General features: G+C 50.2%; 1 protein-coding gene across 2 annotated transcripts in view; it reads left to right on the top strand.

The window, feature by feature from the left end:
- The first annotated feature begins 2186 nt into the window (after positions 1-2186).
- Positions 2187-22090, top strand: part of LOC146856621 (endogenous retrovirus group PABLB member 1 Env polyprotein-like) — a 79325-nt gene continuing 59421 nt past the window's right edge. For both annotated transcript variants that reach the window (XM_085650755.1, XM_085650756.1), the window contains exon 1: positions 2187-2391. The gene's annotated coding sequence lies outside the window, so the exon portion shown is untranslated. The remainder of the gene's footprint in view (positions 2392-22090) is intronic.

Raw genomic sequence — 22090 nt, 5'->3', positions numbered from 1 at the left:
CGGGCGTCATGTTGATCCAGTTTAGCCACGACTCCATCCAGTCGGGCATTCGTGGTGTCGATTTTGGAGTCGATGGAGGATAGGCTTTGTCTCATGCCCAGCAAGAGGGGCTTCCAGTCCTCGTCCGGGGCCTCGGTGGGCGGAGGCCCCCCCTCCGCGCCAGCCGACGGAGGGGGGTTTCTTCTTGCCTCATAGGGCAGCTTGGACTGGCGCGTCTCGCTGCAGCCCATGGCGCGGTGAGGTGTCGACCCCTCCGCTAATCCTTCTATCCCACCAGGGGGGGAGGTTCGGCCGGAACCCGACGGGGGGAGCCCCCCGTCCACAGCCGTCCAGACGGCGATCAAGCCCGGCCCCAAAGCAACTGGCAGGCGACAAGGGCCCAAACCTGCCCAGTATCAGGCCGGTTCTCGGTAGGGTCAACGGCAGCCACGCAAATGAGGGCGATGGGGTTAGAACAGCAGGAGTCGTCGCAGGCCCAGCCGGGAGTCCGTAGCACAGACAGGGCCCAAACCGGGTGTATAGTTCAAATGGCCCAGGGGCAGACAGCGGTAGTTTCCCGCTCTCGCCGCACTCCAGTCGGGGGCACAGTCGTCAGCAATGCAGGCCGCAGGCTCAGTGGGAGGAAGGGTCTGAGCCTAGAAGGGGTCCCATGAAGCAATCCCAGGCGACTGGGCACCACGGCAGTCCCCGCGACGTGGCCGCTCTGCAGGGGCTGCCCCTCAGATAAGGGCTATGTTCCGGCAGGCTGCAGCGAAGGGGGAAGCACCCTCCATGCCCGGGGGGGGGGGGGGGGACCAGCCCAGGCCACGGAAGCGTCGAAGGCTTCAAATTGCGTATTGCGGTGGGGGCCACGAGGCTCCAGCCAGTCCGGGGGGGCGACGCCAGAGGTCACCCAGGAGGCGGGCGGCAGGGCCCCGCGATGCAGCAGGTCGATATCCAAGATGGCGGCGAGGACGCGGCCGCAGCTCGCAGGTCCACCGCGCCTCCCAGCTCCCAAGGCCAGCGGCAGCGCCGCTCCCACCAGCCAGTGGCAGGCAGCAAAAGGTCCGAGGCTCCCCTCCCCGGCCCGTAGGGTGACCGACAGCAGGTGAGCCCGCTCGGCGTGGATGGGGTCAGTGCAGCGGGGTGTGATGTCTCGTGGCTCGAGAAAATACCTCCGGGAGGGGGAGACCTCCACTAGTGGTCCGGTGTGGCAGCCAGCGGCCGGTAAGGATCATCGATGCGTTCTGCTCCTCAGCTCCTCTCACCCAGGCAGCAGTCGGGCGGCAGCGCCGCAGGCAGCCCAGTGCCCCCTACTCAGTGACACGGCACCCCCAGCGGGCCTCCGCCTCCGCAGCCCGAAGCAGGCCCCCGATCCCCGGGATCTCCTAGTGGGCAGCTGCCGATCAGGTCAGGTTACGCGTTGGGGCCGTCCTCCGCTCCCCAGAACAACCTCAGCTATCTCGGCTCGCCAGGGTGCAAGCGCTCCGTTTTTGACACCGTTGGACTCCGCAGGTTCTCACACGTACATCGGTGAGGGTTGTAGGTGGAACAGTCTGGTCAGGATAACGTGAAGGATGGTGATAGTGCCCGGTCGGGCAGGAGCCTCACTACAGTGCGGCCATCTTGGTTTAGCGCCACCTAGCGCCCCACCTATCCGGGAATCTTCACTGAACAAAAGTGAATCATTAAAAACACAGGGTGCTGCAAATATTTTCTTTTGGGGGCAGTTCATTTGCCTGTTCAGGCATCTTTCTCGGTAGCTCTGTCCATAACGTTGTATAGGGCAGACTCAGTCGCGGCCAATCTTTCCTCTGCAGTGGTAGTTTCATTGTTCAGTAAACCAATGGCATTGGTTAGATAACTTGTAATTGCTTTGGTAGAGACTGCTTGTTTTAGAGGCCCCGTCCCAGTTGCCTGGACTAATTTGTGTTTGCCCATGTCCATGCCTCGTTTGTATGCTGGTTCATCCATTGTTAATTACAGGGAAAAAAGAAAAAAAGAGAAACAAAGACCTGTCCGTCCGTCTTCCCTCTTAGAAAAATCCAGGGTCTGTTGATATTCCAGATAAAATGCCAAACTTAAAAGAGGGAGGGCCAGCCCAGCCTCGTCCAGCAACGGACAGGCCCAGATGAGCCCGCCCTTGGTCCGGGCTTTGCCCGGGCATGACTGCAAGCTTCCTGCACTGCGGAAGACTGTTAGCGTCTTTGAGCTGGCAGGAGGCTCCTTCCTCGTTACTCTGGTACAGCGGTGTCCGCTGGGGGACTGAGTCCACCCCAGCACAACAGATATCAGCCAGGAAGCGAAAACTAAGGCAGAGGCGTTCCCGCTTTTCTAATTCCAATTTGGTTAGAAGGTGCATCGGGCATCTATTTCGTTCAGAGCGATGGAAGGAATGGTAATCTTGGAAAGGTATTGTCTCTACAGTCATCAGGATTAACCATCCTGTTGGAGTTGTATAGTGTGGAACAATATTCCTGAAAGGACCAAAGAATGTTGGACGTCTAGGTACTATCTTTCTTGTTTCTCATGGGATGTATTATGGCTTTCCCTTTAGTGTATTTTAGGCAGTTCGCTAACTCTTTCCCTGCATGGTTCTTACTACAGGTTTTCTCGACCTTCGAGATATCTATCTATTTCCGTGATAAGGTAGCAGTGCCCTTGGTTCTCCTGAGGGCATTCTCTGTGTCCTCGATTTCAAGTTCTATACATGTCGATTGTTCATGGAGTTGTTTGTTTATATGCAACATCATGCCCATCATAATCACTCTCAGTGTTGCTTTCAAAGTGTCCCATCTAGTAGTCGGTGATGTATCAAGTCTGTTGTTTTCTACCAAAAAATCTAACTTTCACTCAGCCTACCCATGACATGGAATAAATAAACAAATGCTCTCTGATTTTAGTGATCCGTGCGCATGATCCAGTTGATAATGCGTCCCTGGTTATGCATGTTTTCTTTATCTGAAGAGAACTTGATTGCTGGCCTATGAAGTGCCACCACTACTTGTTTTGTTGATGTATCTGTGAATTACAAATGTGTCTGGAAAATATATTTTCTGCACTGATGAGCGTTCCAAATATGCTCACAATGAACAATTTAAAACAAGCATTCGCGAAGACATTAGGTCTCACCTTTAGGAAAGCAAAGCTGCTGGCTTTGCCAATCCTGGTTTTCATTGGCATTTAAATGCATGAGATAAGAAGCATTTTTATACATGGCTGGAAATCTTTGAAAAAGGGTGTGAGAGCAAGAAAACACATGCACCGCTATAGCAAATAAAGAGAGTACCCTGAAATATGCTAGGGAAGTTTACAGCTCATGTTATCAGAGCACTGTGACACTATAATGCATCGAGCAGTACATACACAAATTTGTGTCACACACTGTAAACCACGTTGACAATAAGGTTACAAGCTAGTGCTCTATGACATACATTGCCTAACAAATCGCACAGTAATATGGCTTGGAACATGCAACTTTACCTCACGGTGCACCCCTAACCCACGTTTGTTTGTATGTCAGCCGTAGTGCTGGTGGTGGAATGAGGGTTGCAGTTACTGAATGGCCAAAGCACAATAGTAAACCATGCAATTGATGATGGTAAAGGAGATGTGGCTGTATGGTGATATTTCTCTGTGTGCACAGGCAGCAAAATGAATGTAGGACAACATTTTATAGCAGTAAATACCTAGGGCCCTATTACGATGTCGGTCAGACCAACACCACAATGGAATGGAATCCGCCCGACTATTAGTCGGCGTTTCCACCTACAGTATTAAGATGTGACCACCCTATGGGCAGTCGGAAACATCCATTTTTCTACTGCAGCTTGTGTGGCGGCCGGAAAAGCGCCGCAGCAGAAAAATGAATGTTTTTAAACATCCCGGCATTGTGCTGAAGGCACTATTCGGTGCCTGTCACATGGTGCAGGGATGTTTAGGGGGGCACAGGCCCCATAGTAGAGGGCCAAGGGGGCCCTGCTAGGTGCACCCTAAAGTCACTTTCTGCCTGCCTATTCATGGTCAGCGGACCACCATGAAAGCGCAGGCAGAAAGCAGCATTGTAATTCCGACTGTGGAGTCAAGACTGGCGATGCTGCCATTTTGGGATTACAATTTCGCCCTGCCCCATCAGCCTCCCTGAGCCCGCCGAAAGGGGGCGGAATTCCCCTGTGGGCTTCCCTTCAACCATCAGTATCATAATACGGTGGTCGGGCGGAAACCTATGATGTCAGGCAGAAACATTCCGATGAGCTGTCGGATGGCTCTCCGCCTGACATCATAATGTGGGCCTTACTATCTTAGAGTACTATATAGTTGCATTTAAAAATCCAGTAACAATGTTGATCTAGGAAAATCTTCCGCTGCATAGAGAATATTACCTCAATATGGCGATGAGCAGCAGAAAATCGTATTTAAATTATGCTTTCTATGCTGCATTTCTGCTACTTGGGATACCCAACTAGTCATAAGAAATAAGAATTCCAAAAGAGAGCACCCTCGCCCATAAGAACAGCAAAATTACGAAATTAAAGATCACTACCCATGAGATTCTTTCTCTAGAAGAATATCTGCTCATTTAGGCATTTTGGAATGTTGGCTCATAGATACTCAATTAAATACTGGAACTATGGTACTATGGAAGATATACTCATCTTAACCTAGAAATGAATGCGAGCTGCCAAGCCAACCTCTCAAGAGGCCATCAAGATGAAATGCCTTGGTATGAACTAAAGCCCAATGAGATGTTATGACTTGCACAATGTAAAACGCGTGTATTGCAGATAAATCTCCATGGGCCCGTTCTTCTTGATATGGTTATAAACGTAGCAATAGTTTAGAGAAATTTGAAGGTTTGTAGAATGTCATTTGTTCATGCAGCAGGTAAATCTAAATCATAGTCTCACCTTATCTAGGGCTAGACAACAAGGGAAAAATTCTGGCTGTGATACAGGAACTGGGTATGTCTGGGACAATTTGAACTAAACAAATGAAGTGTGAAATAGTCAAAAATGTGATCACACAGTGCTTCTTAATGTTTACCAGTGGGAGACTGATTGAGATGGACAAAGTCTTGGCAGGAGCCATTTTCTGCTCAAATGAGACTCCTCCCAGTACCTTGCATGACATTACACAACGTACCCCACTTGTGTAGCAAGTCACACAAAATACCAGGGAAATACATTTTGCGTTAAAAGCGAGATTTATGTAATTTTGTGAAATTTAACAAAGAAAATGCTGCAGTTTTGCACACCACTAGAAGTGAAGAAATGACATCAGTGATTGCAGGAATACTTCGGTGGCAAACAGAGTGGAATGCCTACATGGTCATAGAACTTGAATTAATAAACAGTCTTGAATATTCAGAATAGACGAGACAAATATGGGTATTTGGCATACATTAAGTACTTGAGCACAGCAAGTTTGAGCTGAGTAGTTCAAATCGTAATTTCCTTCCCCTCCACTCCCAAATTTGTGTGTGTTTCCTAATGACCGTAGGGCTGTTTTTTGTACGGCAAATCTCACCCTTACCCCTGGGGCTGGAGTCATAATATTAAATATGCCCCCCAATTTAAGGTACTTTCTTCATAGTTACTATGGCTTGATTTAGAATGGTGAATATGACACTTCCCCCAAACATATGCACTGTCCCCAGCATTTGCTGGACTGAAGCCAAACTATCTGGAGTTTCCACAGTTCTCTTACAACTGGATGGAAAACAGGACATTTCCAAATCTCAAACACACATTAATACACACACCCACACGTACACACATGTTTGTATCGTTTTTGTAGAAGTGCAATGACAAAAGTATAATTTGACACTTTTGATATTTTAGCTTTTATTTATTGACTTTTGCAATTAATTTGCAGATGCTTAGGTAATTTATTAAAGCATTTAAACAATTTAATATTAATATATGATTATAATGATTTACTATGGTTGAACGAGTTGAGAGTATGTTTTTGAGATTTAGGTGTTTCATTTAAAATTCTGCATTTACTATATGTTTTTAAATTGTTGATGTTTTCTAAATAAAAATGTTGTATTTTTATATTGTAGATTTCATAGAATATTGCAATTACTTATGACACGTTTTAAAGTATATAATTGTGTTATGTTTTATTTTTAATGTACGTGGTGGTACATATAAATATATTTCATTTAAAATATATCTTGTATTTCAATTTTTCATAAATGGAGAACAAAGTATACTTTTTCTAAACAAATGACAAATATAGTAACTATATTTATTTTTGTCTGAAAACACATTTTTAACTAATTTAGATTACCTAATTGTTTTTGTAACTGATTTTTCATTGTTTTTCATTAAAATATGATTTCATTATTTTAACAATATTATGGAAAAAAATATTTTTTGTAGTATGTTGATTTCTTCTTTATAAGGCTGTTTTAAACCTAGTAAATTATTGTTGAAATTATTTTCGTAATAGGCATTGTAGTTATATCAATTTTAAGTGTACAAAGTTTCCATTTTGGCATGGACATTCTGGAAAAATATATGTTTTGTAGCAAATATTTTGGACTAGAACTTTACCTGAATGGACTAGCTGCACACACATGCTTATTACTGCTGAACATAGTCAAGTGACTGGGGAGAGGATGTGATCTAATGGGAAGATTGGTCAACCTTGAAATTGGATAACAGGGTTTGAGGCTTGGCAAGGGCGCTCAACAGCCTGTGATTCCGGGCATATCACTTAATTTCCCCGTGCCTAAGAGAATGAATGTGTCCATCTTTAATGCAACCGGTGCTCATGTAAAGTGTTCTGATACCTTCGGATCGATTTCACTCTATACAAAACTAGATAAACACAGGGATTTAGAGCACATTCAGGGGTATCACTGGATGCCAAGCTGTATCAAGCAAAAGTTGTGCCTGTGTCCACACTGATAACCGCCCTTTTCAGATTATGCAGGAGAGCTGTATAGACCACTGTGAGTTGTTGACAACTGTACTGGTGGGGCAGGGGATCTCAGAAAGATGTTTGATATTTTTTATTCACCGAGAGTCTTTTGGGGAATATGCTTTTCTTGTCCACATTCGACTCCACTCACTCCACAGTTTCTCCATTGTGGTAAGCTGACACAAAGCTATCATTCACCTTGTTTTTGCACATGTATTTGTCATTATCCTTGTTGTTGACTCTGGGTCTTTGGGCTACTTCTCCACCCCTTTTTTCCTTTTCACATGGCTCTTAGCTACTATCACATTAATGGACCAAATATTTGCCCATAAGCTTTAACAAAATAGTATGAAATGTCATAATGGGTCAGTAAATGGCACAAAGGCATTAAAATCAAGTCACTAAGGAAGTGAGAGGTTTCCTCGAAAGAATTCAGAGCTGTCATTGGTGCAGGGAGAAGAAACAGAATAGTGAAAATGAGAGTGGGGACAAGAGAGGGGTACAGATGGGTCCTAGGACAATTGAGTACATTCATAAGTTAATTTCACACCACCTAATGAGAAAATTCAGAATTCCAAAAAGACAAAGGGGCTAAAACATGTGAAAGCGGATATTACCATCAGAGGTATGACAGGGAACCTTAGGCTTCAAGTCTAAGTCACATGGGACCATATGTACAGTGAGATAGGTTGCAAAAAGTGGTCTCAAATAGTGCACTAACATTTTTTTTTCAAATCTATGATTTTGAGTTGCAACATATGTGCAAAATAATGAACTATGCCAAAATCCTACACTTCACCTGGGAACTATCCTGCAGAATCAATAACATATTTTCAGCTTTCCGGGCACACAAAGGAAGCTGGGCAGTTAGCAGCTCTATGTGATAATCAGGTATACGCTGAAACTTGGATTTCCCATATTGCTAAATAGATGAGATGATCTTAGTACCAAAACAGCATGACAGGACCGTACAAGGCGCATTAAGATGTTGTATAAGAATATGATTTTAGCTTAACCAGTAGTCACTATAACCTTATTATACCTCCTAAACTCTGCACTTTCTAAAAGAAATGGTCATGGTGTTTATTATCAGATGCGTGACGAATAATACGCCACAAACTTTATAGATATAATGGAATGATGGATATAGGAAAGTGGATTATTGTTTTGTCTGGACAAGTCTACACCTGAAAGGCTAAGGATATCACCTGCTAGATGTCACTCAAATTAAAATAAATAAAGTAGTGCGCAATCCTTGGTAACATGACACAAAGCATTCAGGCTTAAATCAAAAGCAATGTTTAAAGTATTTAAGCAGTGCATAAACTTCACACCAAGTAACCCAAAGCACAATAAAACCCGAAAATCAATTTTAAAATAAAAATGTAATGAGTGAAGTAAGACCAAAGCAAAATCAATCCAATAAGAGGAACATGTGATAATAAGCATCCAATTTAAGTCAACAGTCATGGTACACAAGGACCAAGGTGCAATTTCAGTCCAACCACGATGGAGCCCAGGTTGAATACTTCAATTGGATTAGTCCTGGTAAAAGTCTGGAACTCAAAAAGCCCAACAAAGTTTCTAATCCAGAGTATTTGGTAGTTCTTTGTTTGCAGTCTTCGTTCTACTCTAGCGAATCACCAGGGCTTTAAGAAGATACGCTAGAATAGATTGAAGATTGTAAATAAAGAACTGCTGAATACTTTGGATTACTTCACTGAACTTTACATTTAACCCCTTCAGTGCCCGCCCCTTTCCCCGCCCTGTGCCGGCCGTTGTATTAGCGGGCGGGGTTTATGACGAGCTGGTCTCGTCATGGGCACAGCGCAACCGCGGCCCATGACGAGACCAGCTCGTCACGGGCATTGAAGAGGTTAATTTGTTGCTCAGCCTGCTCCCTGGGTCGTTTAATTAAGTCAAGAAAACATTCAGTGTATAACTGCGCAAATCAACACCCACAGCCCCTCAGTTTACTCTATTGTACTATCATGTGTTCTATTACAGCTAGTGCTGTTTTTAGTCAGATGTAAAAACTGAAATTGTAGGCACAAGAAGGACAGGCTGATGCAGAAACGAGATAAAGGCAGAAAAAGAAGGGCTGAAGCTAGAATTGCATCCCACCTTAAATTGGACTGCAGAATGTCTTGGTAAAAATAACGAGCGCCAAAATGTATGCATCTCTAAAGTGCATAGATGTGGAATTAAGCATAGTAAGTCTATACTTTACTGTCCACACTTAGGTGCCGATTCCGATCCGTTAAAACCCGGGTACGAACCGTCGGACGGAGCGTTTTCTCCGTCCGACTCGTACCCGGGAAAAATACCCTACAAACATGCAAGTACGATTCGTACGCAAACACCATTTGCGTACGAATCGTAAAAACCACCGACCGTCCTAAAAATACCCACAATACCGATCCGGGACACCGCGGACGTGACGTCCGGACGGAGTCAGGCAGCGTTTCACGAACCAGCAAGTACGATTCGTGCCGACGTCACTCCGCACGGACAATATTTTACGGCAGCCAAAAACTGCCGGGAAATCAGGACGACGCTCAGAAGGAGCACCTGTACGTGACGGACAGCCATGGACCCCAACCTACGTGTCATCCCGGCCCTCATAGCAGTCCACCTGGTGTACAGGAACCGACGCAGACGCCGCAGAAGGTCAGAACAACACCCAGGGGCAAAGGGGGGGGCAGGGGCAGGAAACATAACCCCCACCCAAGTCCAAAATCACACATGCCCTGTAAATACCTGACCCCCAGGGCCTGGTCACTTCAGGGGTGGGGGCGTCTCCACCAAGGCCTTCGTCCGCCACAACGGAAGTCAACATGGACGCGAACCGGCATCACAACTATTGTGGTACGCACCGTACCCACGCCTTAAGAGCGTGGGTACGGGTCGTACCACACCCACCCCTACGTCAGCCCAACAATGGCGGTACGGCCCGTACCCACATCCCAAAGGCATGGGTCCGGGCCTTACCGCCATTGTTGGGGTGACGTAGGGGTGGGCGTGGTACGACCCGTACCCATGCGCCTAAGGCATGGGTACGGGCCGTACCCCTACGGCACCCCAACAATGGCGGTACGGCCCGTACCCACGTCCCAAAGGCGTGGGTACGGGCCGTACTGCCATTGTTGGGCTGACGTAAGGGTACGAACTGTACCCACGCCTGAAGAGCGTGGGTACGGCCCGTACCACACGTACCCCTACGCCACCGCCACAATGGTGGCACGGCCCACACCCAGGCCCCCCGAGCGTGGGTACGGCCCGTACCACCATTGCAGTGGTGATGTAGGGGTACGCGTGGTACGGGCCGTACCCACGTCCTAAAGGCATGGGTACGGTACGTACCCCTACGGCATCCCAACAATGGGGGTACGACTCGTACCCACGTCCTAAAGGCCTGGGTATGGGCCGTACCTCTACGTCACCGCCACAATGGTGGCATGGCCCGTACCCACGTCCCACAGGCATGGGTACAGCCCGTACCACCATTGCAGTGGTGATGTAGGGGTACACTTGGTACGAGCCGTACCCACGTCCTAAAGGCATGGGTACGGTACGTACCCCTACGGCACCCCAACAATGGGGGTACGACCCGTACCCACGTCCAAAACGCATGTGCCGTCCCACCATTGTTGGGGTGCCGTAGGGGTAGGGCCCATACCCAGGCCTTAGGACGTGGGTACGGCTCGTACCACACCAGTGGACAGACACATAGGGGGGTGTGGCCATCAGCCCCAGCAGTGCCCTGACATAGGAGGGGTGGGTGCAGAGTCCCCCCAGCAGTGCCCAGACATAGGAGGGGTGGGTGCCTATCACTCCCAGCAGTGCCCAGACATAGGAGGGGTGGGTGCAGAGTCCCCCAAGCAGTGCCCAGACATAGGAGGGATGGGTGCCTATCACTCCCAGCAGTGCCCAGACATAGGAGGGGTGGGCGCAGAGTCCCCCCAGCAGTTCCCCGGATTCGGAGGGGTGGGTGCAGAGTCCTCCCAGCAGTGCCCAGACATAGGAGGGGTGTGTGCAGAGTCCCCCCAGCAGTGCCCAGACATAGGAGGGGTGGGTGCCTATCACTCCCAGCAGTTCCCAGACATAGGAGGGGTGGGTGCAGAGGTCTCCCAGCAGTGCCCAGACATAGGAGGGGTGGGTGCAGAGTCCTCCCAGCAGTGCCCAGACATAGGAGGGGTGGGTGCCTATCACTCCCAGCGGTGCCCAGACATAGGAGGGGTGGGTGCAGAGTCCCCCCAGCAGTGCCGAGACATAGGAGGGGTGGGTGCCTATCACTCCCAGCAGTGCCCAGACATAGGAGCGGTGGGTGCAGAGTCCCCCCAGCAGTGCCCAGACATAGGAGGGGTGGGTGCCTATCACTCCCAGCAGTGCCCAGACATAGGAGGGGTGTGTGCAGAGTCCCCCCAGCAGTGCCCAGACATAGGAGGGGTGGGTGCAGAGTCCTCCCAGCAGTGCCCAGACATAGGAGGGGTGGGTGCAGAGTCCTCCCAGCAGTGCCCAGACATAGGAGGGGTGGGTGCAGAGTCCCCCCAGCAGTGGACAGAGACATGGTGGTGTGTACACCATCCTACAATTAGCAAAACACCATGGGTGCATGAAGGCATACACAAAGTGCGACAATATTGAGAGTGGCATGCCAACACATCACTGACAGCAGTGTCCCACTCCCATGAGGGTGGATGTCCATCCCCCACTGCATGACACACCACATGTGGGTGTGATGACAAATGACACATGCATACCCACCCCTGGTGCTGGCAGCACAATAAACACAATGAGAGCATGCAACAAGACTGTATACTCATGTGCCACCCTACTAAACTAAGAGACCCAAGGGGAACACACACTGTCACACACATTCCAGGACTGATAGGAATGTACAGGTGCTGGGGCAGCCAACAAGTTGTTGCCTCCCATGGAGGGGTTTGTGCAGAGTCCTCCCAGCAGTGCCCAGACATGAGAGGGGTGTGTGCAGAGTCCTCCCAGCAGTGCCTAGAGACAGAAAAAGGGTGGAGTACCCACAGATACAATGCCCACAATTGTCAGTCAGGTGACCAAAGACCCTGCAGAACACGTAACACATGTGTGAGAGGCTGGGAGTACACACATGCATAGGGCGTAAAAGGGAACATGTCCACATGAAGTCATGTCAATATACTCCATACACTAGTACAGTGACCACCAAGGATGCCACAAATGATGCAGGTGGAGACATTGCTGAGCATGCATGGCCAAAGTTGAAGGGATCCGTCACACACCCAGGATATGTAGACACAGCTCAGCACAACAATTGGGAAACAGCCTGCAGGGAAGATGTCAGGGTCCACAGAGGAAGGAACACACCTTGGGACAAAATCACCATACAGTAAGAGCACACATGACTAAGGATTATTTGCAGAGCCCTTGTGATGGCACACAGATACCAGGGTCCACCCCATGAGCAGCACACTACAACATTTCCCAGACACCTAACACATTATCACCACCCAAAATCATGAAGCATCACCACCAACAGCAAGTCCAGGAAAGCATTAGTGTGCAAAAGAAAAACAAAATGCTTTATTCAGCAGAAAATAATATTTGCTAAATGAATGTCCAGAATATAGAGGGCCCATAGGCCAGGCCATGTGAAAAGTCCTGGTGGGGGACACTTAGGGACGTGTCTCCCCTAGCTTGCCTGCACAGTTCACTATTCCATTTCATCCACAGAAGGGGGGGCATCATGGGGGGGGAGGACCAGGCACCGCAGGGACAGGAGGGGCAAGGGTAGGTGTTGTGGGTGCAGGGACGGACGACTCCACCACAGGGGGTGGGGCAGCGCCAAAGGTGGTGGTGAGGATGGCGCTGCATACGGTGGCATGGTCTCCCAGCATCTCCCCTGCACCCGAATGAACCACAGGCCCCAAGGAGGGGGGGGTCAGAGGGATGGGTTGCAGCGCTACTGGGGGAGGGTGTGGACAGGGGGGGACTCAACTCCCCTGCCCGGGGACTCTCTCGACCGCTTGCGGGGTGGTGTCACACTGGGGCTGAGGGACAGACTGGCCATGAAGGACTCCTTGTCCGACTGTTAGGCAGGGGAGCTAAGGGGAGTGGTTTTGGAGGAAGTGGGTCTTGAGGACTGTGGACTCCCACTGTGGCTGCGTGCCTGCCATTTGCCCCCAGACCCAGTGGGTGTGCCTACTTCCCCCTGTGTGTGCATGACTGGAGGAGTGCGCTTGGCATTCCCTGGTGGTGTGCTGCCTGTGTCTGGTGGGGTACGTGCATGGGGACGTCTGGGTGTGCGTGGGACAAGCATGGGAGTGGGAAGTGTGGATGGTGCAGGGGTGGGGGGGGACGGAGCGCTGCTGGAGATCCACTGATGCAGTCAGTGACGAGTCTATGGACCTCAGCAACATCCGTTGATCAGACATCGCTGCTGACATGCCCTCCAAGTACGACACCATCTGTGTCAGCAGTAGGCCTGGGCGGTAAATTCTGTTCCGCTCGCGGAATTTGCGGAATTTCGGTAATTTGGCGTTCCGCGGAGAACGCGAAAATGCCCAAAATTCTGCTTTCCGCGACTTCGCGAAATTTTTTCTTGTTCGCGTTCTCAAAATGCGTGTTCGCAAGATATTTCTCCCCGAGCACGCAAAAGCAACTGTGAACAGGAAAAAAGCATCGCGAACATGCAATTCCGCGTGTTCGCGGAATTTCTGCATGTTCGCAGAGATTTTTTACCGTTTTGCGGAGATTTGCGTAACGCGATTACGCAAATTCCGCCCACCCCTAGTCAGCAGTGTGGTGTGGCCATGGAGGACAGTAAGCATCGATGTCTGACCAACCTGCAACTGCCGCAGAATGTCCACAGACTCAGCATTGACGGCAGCAGGGGAGACAGGGGCAGGGGGTGCGGTGCCTGGCCCGAAGGAGACCTGTTGGCCCCTAGCACGGATGGAAGGGACCAGAGCAACTGGGAGGCGGGTGATGGGAATGTAGGGGGCGCCGACGATGCTGTGGGCAAGGTGAAGAGACAGGAAATAATCAGACACCTGTATACATATGACACATGATTCAAAACGACATAGGTCACAGTGCATAGCATGAAAAGCAACATGAGTAACATTTACAATACTACGCACATATGTAGGCCCTGCACCACACAGTTGGTTGACCCACCATGCCACTGAGAAACAATGGAGAGCATGACACAACAGCAAAGAACTTGATATCAAATTAGACAGAGGAGCTAGCCTCTGGGGACAGTCGAGTACTGCATCTGGACCACACACCGTAGCCAAAAAAGGGATGAGCAGGAACCATGTCTTTTAACTTTTGGCACATGCTGCTTAGCAAATACATTAAACCCTGCCCAACATGACTGTGTCACTGCATGTTGAGTGTATGTTCAGACAATCATCACACACAGGCCAGACCTGGCAAGGACACATACGGTTTGGACATGTAGGCCTTGCCCGCACAACCCCCCCACCTGAGACAATGTGAGTGACACAGAGGAAGTACTTACACCTCTTATTTGGGGATTACTAAAATGCCCTTCAATAAATCCTGAATGTACACGAACTAACCCTCGTGCGCCTGTCCACCCATATAATTGACAAACAACCATCATCAGATAGTTGTACCAAAACACACAGGCACCGGCCACTGTGAGTATGCACAAGCCAAATTGGGTCACCCTGTACAGTGGACACATGTAGCACACTTAACGTAAATACAAATGAGGCCAGGGTACAATGCCACAGAGCCCCACCTATGCTGAAGACACAGAGAAAGTCCACATTGTTGGATGACACACATGATACCTAGGAAAAGGTGCCCCAGGGGACTGCAGTGGCCACACTCCTCCATGGTCCTGGATGGATATGACTGCAACAGAAGCAAACGTCCCTGCACTATGCATATCTCCCACTCATGCACATCATGTCTGAGGGCACAACATTGGTCATGCATGCTGAAAGGCAGTACAATTTTCAGACACACTCCTATGTCGGGACTCAGCATCAGTGCCAACTAACATGGACCCCACATTGACTGAACTGGCCAGGGCACAGGCAAGGGCCCAACACATGTTACACACCACCCCCACACATGATGCTGCAAGCATTGGGCACTTGGATTAACTGGCAGCCTAGATAACCTTGTGCAAGAGTGACTACACACAGACCAGGGAACACATGTCAAGAAGGGGAAGGGAGGAAGAACAGCACCGGTTAACTGGGGGGAACAGGATATGTACTGCACAAACCCTGGCAGTGTATCCATGCAACTGCGCACTTCCAAAAGCTGGTGACACACAACAAACACACATGTACCTACCCCCTTCCTGCTGCTGCTTCTCCGCTAAGCGCCTATCCAAGTCAGGGAAGACCACCACGAGGACACGCTTCATCTGGTGGGTCAGACGCCGGCGCCCACGGTTCTTATGGCTCTCTGGTGAGTCCCCCAGCAGGACCCGGGCGATCCTCCTGGTCCAGCACCAGATATCCTGCCAGCGTTTCCTCACCTGGGCCAGGCGCCGCCTCCGACCCTCCACCGACCTCACGGCACTGACGGCTTGCTTCCAGATCTCCCCCTTGGCATAGACGCCTACCTGTGAGGATGACAAAGTGAGACAACATCAATACACCTGCTCCATGTCACAGAGACACACATTTGAACAATTTGGCTGGTTTGAACAGGGCATAGTATGCAGCAAACTCATTGCACCTTTGTCATAGGGACATCATCCTCTGGGGACGGCCAAATGCACTACGTGGCATTGAAAGTACACAGGTGGAATGAGGGGTGCAACACAATCACTGATCCCGGCTCACACTGTGCATCACAAGCTACACCACGATTATGTACAGCACCTCAAAGCAGTCACATGCCCCAGGCCACTGACGCAACCTCAGCAGGGTACACAGACACACACAGGCACAGGACAATCACCTGCCATTGGCAACAGCGGGTACAAACATCACTCTGCACATGTGCCACCAGACTGGGGGGTGTCACAGGTGTGGGGCAGGCTCAGCACGTCAGACATACAGCACTGCTCCCTGCACACATCAGATGGGTAGGGTGTATGCATCCCTCATGCAGCTGGGGTGCAACACTCCACATAGACACTCACCCACATGACAGGGGACTTATACACACTCCATTGTCCAGGGGCCGAACACATCATTTGGACACTCTCACCACAGGTACACTCAACTCACACACATCTGTGGGTACAGTCACCTGTCACACTGGGGGGACCACAGAATCATATCAGGACTGTAGAAACAACATTCCCAAGAGGATTAGCCAGGCTGAATGTGGCATGCACCATGCAGTGATTGTCACAGTAAGCACTATGCAAGTGAGGAGTGCAGACATGCACTACAGCATGCTCTGCATGGGAGACATGAGGCATTCCCCCCCGGGACCCACTCCAAAGAACATTGCATGTCTGTCACACCTGGACACAATGCCAGAAGTGATAGTCACAAAAAAGGGTCACAGTCTAAGCTAATGGAGTCAGCACTTACCTGCTCCCCTGGTCTCCGATACAGGCAAGGGTACTGTGGGAGGATCACATCCAGCAGGGCCTGGTTCTCCTCCTGGGTGAATGGCTGGGCCCTCTTCACAGACCTGGACATGGTGCCAGAGGAATCACGAGCAGCAGCAGTGGTGTGGAATGAAAGGTTGTGCAGGCAAGTGCTGTCTCATGGGGCCTGGCTGCCTTATATTTGCCTTGCTGGCCAGTTTCATTTACAGGAGGACAGAGTGATTGGTCAATCTCATTTGCATCCTACGTTTCTTCCAATCCCTTTAAACCTACCCAAGTGGGTGCCTTTGCATGTTTTAAAAAATGAGCATGATGTCAAGTCAACAACCACTTTGCAACTTTGTCTATTGTCTCCAACCGAGTTCTGCTGGCCACCTGATGAAAAAATTTGAACTTGAAACTGGGTCTCCATGACAACCAGCATGCATTTAGGCCCTTATAATTGTCCCTCATGTGTCCCCTATGTAATTTCACTATACACACACAGGTACGGAGCGTTCCACGCCCCTAGGGCACCACTACTCCAGTGATAGGGTCCGTACAGGCATGTGTAGGGTCCGTATCACCATGGTTGTGTCGCCATACGCGTACGCCATAGGGATACGGTCCGTACACGCGTGTGTAGGGGCCGTATCACTATGGTTGTGTCGCCGTAGGTGTACGCCATAGTGATACGGACCCTACAGACACCTGTACGGACCGTATCCCTATGGTGTACGCCTACGGCGACACAACCATAGTGGTACGGACCCTACAGATGCCTGTATGGACCGTATCCCTAGGGCGTACGCCTACGGCTGCACTACCATAGGGATACGGACCCTACACACGCGTGTACGGACCGTATCCCTATGGCATACGCCTACGGCGACACAACCATAGTGGTACGGACCCTACAGACACCTGTACGGACCGTATCCCTAGGGCGTACGCCTACGGCGACACAACCATAGTGGTACAGACCCTACACACGTGTGTACGGACCGTATCCCTATGGCGTATGCCTACGGCAACACAACCATAGTGGTACGGACCCTACACACGCGTGTACGGACCGTATCCCTAGGGCATACACATACGGCGACACAACCATAGTGGTACGGACCCTACACACGCGTGTACGGACCGTATCCCTATGGCGTACGCCTACGGCGACACAACCATAGTGGTACGGACCCTACAGACGCCTGTACGGACCGTATCCCTAGGGCGTACGCCTACGGCGACACAACCATAGTGGTACGGACCCTACAGACGCCTGTACGGACCGTATCCCTAGGGCGTACGCCTACGGCGACACAACCATAGTGGTACGGACCCTACACACGCGTGTACGGAACGTATCCCTAGGGCGTACGCCTACGGCGACGCAACCATAGTGGTACGGACCCTACACACGCGTGTACGGACCGTATCCCTATGGCGTACGCCTACGGCGACACAACCATAGTGGTACAGACCCTACACATGCGTGTACGGACCGTATCCCTAGGGCGTACGCGTACGGTGACACAACCATAGTGGTACAGACCCTACACACGCGTGTACGGACCGTATCCCTATGGCGTACGCCTACGGCGACACAACCATAGTGGTACAGACCCTACACACGCGTGTACGGACCGTATCCTTAGGGCGTACGCGTACAGCGACACAACCATAGTGGTACAGACCCTACACACGCGTGTACGGACCGTATCACTATGGCGTACGCGTACGGCGACGCAACCATAGTGGTACGGACCCTACACACGCGTGTACGGACCGTATCACTATGGCGTACGCATACGGCAAAAAAACCAAAGTGGTACGGACCCTGCACACGCGTGTACGGACCGTATCCCTAGGGCGTACCCGTACGGCGACACAACCATAGTGGTACGGTGGTACGGACCCTACACACGTGTGTACGGACCGTATCCCTATGGCATACGCCTACGGCGACACAACCATAGTGGTACGGACCCTACAGACACCTTTACGGACCGTATCCCTAGGGCGTACACCTACGGCTGCACTACCATAGGGATACGAACCCTACACACGCGTGTACGGACCGTATCCCTATGGCGTACGCCTACGGCGACACAACCATAGTGATAAGGACCCTACACACGCCCTCAGAGCATGTGTACGGTGCGTTTCTCACCTTACACTGGTGACAGGTGGCACACAGAAAGGAATTGAGCTGTCATACTTGGCAGAGGCTGGACATCACGTCATTGTCAGTGCAGTCCTACATGTCTCGGGCCTAGGTGTGTCAAGCTGTGATGTGGCACAAATCTCCTCATGTTTGAACCCAATAGATGTGTGATGAGCTGTGTACACATGTCATGTGTCAAGGTGCACTATGTGCCACACATCCCCTTCACACCTTTGACATGTGTGCATGTAGTACAGACTTGTTGAGCACTGCGTCACTGGCATGGCACAGTCGCCAACACCCGCAACTGTCCCGTGATGCCAGGTACATGGATAATGACACCTGACATGTGACTACCGGTGTTGCACGATGTGAGTATGTCATGTGTGTGTCATGTGTTCCCATAAGCTTGCTGTTGGTGTTCCGTCAAATGCATCTGCAGTTGCTGCATCCAACATGTGCATGTGTGTGGATGGGAATGGCACACTATTATGCACACCAGGACACATGTGGAATCAGACGTAACGTGCGTATGTATGCATCGAACATGGACTTGCGAGACAAGGACATATCTGCGTAGTATCAATGTATGTGTGATCAGTTTTGACATGTACCCCTTCATGGCAAGGTGTGTGGTCTGTCCTTTTTTCAGGGACATGTGACCTGTGCCTCTAGTGTTCCGCAACCTGTCTGTATGATAAACATCCTTATTCTGCACACATGTGGATGTCTGTCACTCCTGTAATGCATCTGCCTGTTCACTTACACTGGCCCACAGCTAGTTTCATGCCATGTCACGTAGAGCTTGTGAATCCACGTTTGTAGCTGGCTCTTGGTAGAAGTGTCACCTGCCTGGCATACGTGTCCAGGATATATTGCACAGACCTGACTCTGCATGTTGCATATGTGTATTGGATGTTCAACATGTGCTCAGTACATTGACAGTGTTGTTGTACTGTACTCACTCTTCGTTGTCCCTTCCAAATTACTGCAGGGCTCCGCCTCTCCCCCGACCAATCCCAGACTTGGCTGCCCTGAGGGAACGTGACTGTATACGCCGCTACCGTTTCACCCAACGGTTGATTCTGAACTTGACAGCAAGGCTGGCACCACACCTCCAACCGCTACACAGGTATCCTACTGCACTGACACCCAAGATGAAGGTGATGGCAGCCCTACATTTCTTTGCCACTGGTACGTTTCAAGAGACCATAGCTCATGTTGGTGGCATGTCCCAGACCATGTTCAGCCATGTCCTGCATGATTTTTTAGAGGCCATGTTGCTTCACCTGGATGAGTTCATTCATTTCCCAACTCCTGAGCAGTTGACAGGTGTCAAGGGTGACTTCTATGCCCTGGGAGGGATGCCCCATGTCATTGGGTCTATTGATGGGACACATGTGACTTTGGTACCACCACAGGCACAGGAGGTAGCCTATAGAAACAGGAAACATTACCACTCCATTAATGCCCTTGTGGTGTGTCTTGCTAACATGGTTATTTCCCATGTCTGTGCTCATTTTCCAGGATCAGCACACGATGCCTACATCATGAGGCGTAGCAGGGTGCCTGAAATGATGCTGCAGCTGTGCAACGAACGAGCATGTCTTGTTGGTGGGTATACTATGTTACTTCTGCATTTAGCGTCATCTTTCTGTCTTACTGCTTCTCCTGACCCAATTCTGTCCATGATGTTTCCATGTAGGGGACTCTGGCTATCCCAACATGCCATGGCTGATCACGCCTCTCCGCAACCCCAGAATGGCTGCTGATCACCGGTACAACAACACCCATGGGCAGACCAGGCGAGTGATAGAGAGGACCTTTGGCCTCCTGAAGAGCCGATTCCGGTGCCTCCACAAGACCGGCGGCGCACTCCCATATGCACCGGTGAAGGTCTGCAAAATCTTCCCCCTGTGCTGCATGCTGCACAACATGGCAGTGGAGAAAGCTGTGACACTCATCCTGGATCCGGATGAGCAGGAACATCCACCCGTGGAGGACGAGGGGCTTGGTGACGAGGCAAGTGATGTTGAGGAGGAGGAGGAAGAGGACATCCGGAGTCGGCTCATACGCAACTTCTTTGCTTAGTGGTGAGTTGCAGTGTCTAAGTGTGCACGCATTCAGCCTTGTGTGGCATGTGTTGCAATGTGTGGGTCCATCTGCATGTATGGCAAGGGAGTCAGAGGTGTGTTTGGATGTGTCACTCGAGTGATGGTGTAATAACAGTATGTCTTACCTGAGACACTATTTTCACCTAGCATGTTGACAACCTTTTACGTGTCGAGTACATGCCCATGCATGCGGATGTGCTTCTTTTGGCTCACTTCTTGTGTGTCCCTCATCCCCAGGTATTTGCGCATGCTGTCTGCTGGTGGCATTGTTGTGCTCCTGCTATTCCTCATGAATACAGCAACGTGTGCTGAATCAGCGTAACATGCACGGACATGTCGAAAAATCACCTTAGGGTAAGGGATGCACCACGGCTTTTTGGGTGTGCTATGTGTTTGGAATGTGTGTGCACTGCTCCTGTTCATGTTTGGTTACTTAGCATACATGTAGAATCACCATGGGTCACATGACATGGAGCTGGATTCACCTGAATTGATAGTCACACTTGGTGACAGTCATCTGTAATGTGATTGTGGATTGTGATGAAGGCATCAAAGTGTGTAACACTGCTCTTGGAAACATACGGGATGCACCGGGTTGACATAGTGTGGGACATCCCCATTAGTGGCTCAATGGTGTATTGCAGCCTCTCCGTGAGCAGCACGGGGTGTTTGCCTCAAACCCGTCACTTGTGTGCCAGTTCTATGGGTTTCCTGCATCTGTGGTGCAAAGGGGGGTGCCAGTGTAGGTTCCACATGTTCATCCACATGACCTGTGCATCTGTTAATATAGATGCATTTGCCTTCCGGCAAACATGACTAATAGAGATGTCCCTCAGCCTCCAAGGTGCCTCATCTCTGTCAATGCAGGTCTCTTGCCACTGTGCATGCGGCATGTCTGGCATAGTTGTCACAGATTGTGCATATGAGTCTATGTGTAGAGCAGCAAGATGCAAGCTGTTTGTCAGGGATTATGATATGTATTGTACATGATGTACATGGCTGTGTAGGTATTTTGGCATCTCAGTCTCCACAACGGCCACTTTGCTGCATGTGCATCCATTGTCTGTGTGTGTGCCATGTTGAACCAGACACTCCTCCCTTCTCATACACCTTTTGCAGTAGTCCTTTCTGACATGCTTGTGTTAGTGTGCAACTTGTGGCATGGTTTTCAGGACATGGCGCCTGCTGCTGCAGGCCCTGCAGCAAGAGCACACAGAGTTTCTATATTTGCCCTCACACACACGCCTCTAAGACGCACCCCCCTTCCTCCCTCCACCCATTCATTTTGGTGTAATCTGCTTGTGTGTGACACAGTTGCGGTGGGAAAGGCTGGACCGTCTGCACATGCTACGTGCACATTGCACGTGC

The sequence above is a fragment of the Triturus cristatus genome, chromosome 4_1 (genome assembly GCF_964204655.1).
Source record: "Triturus cristatus chromosome 4_1, aTriCri1.1, whole genome shotgun sequence".
Lineage (NCBI taxonomy): Eukaryota > Metazoa > Chordata > Amphibia > Caudata > Salamandridae > Triturus > Triturus cristatus.
Note: the sequence above shows the minus strand (reverse complement) of the source record. Positions and strands in the feature narration are given on the sequence as shown.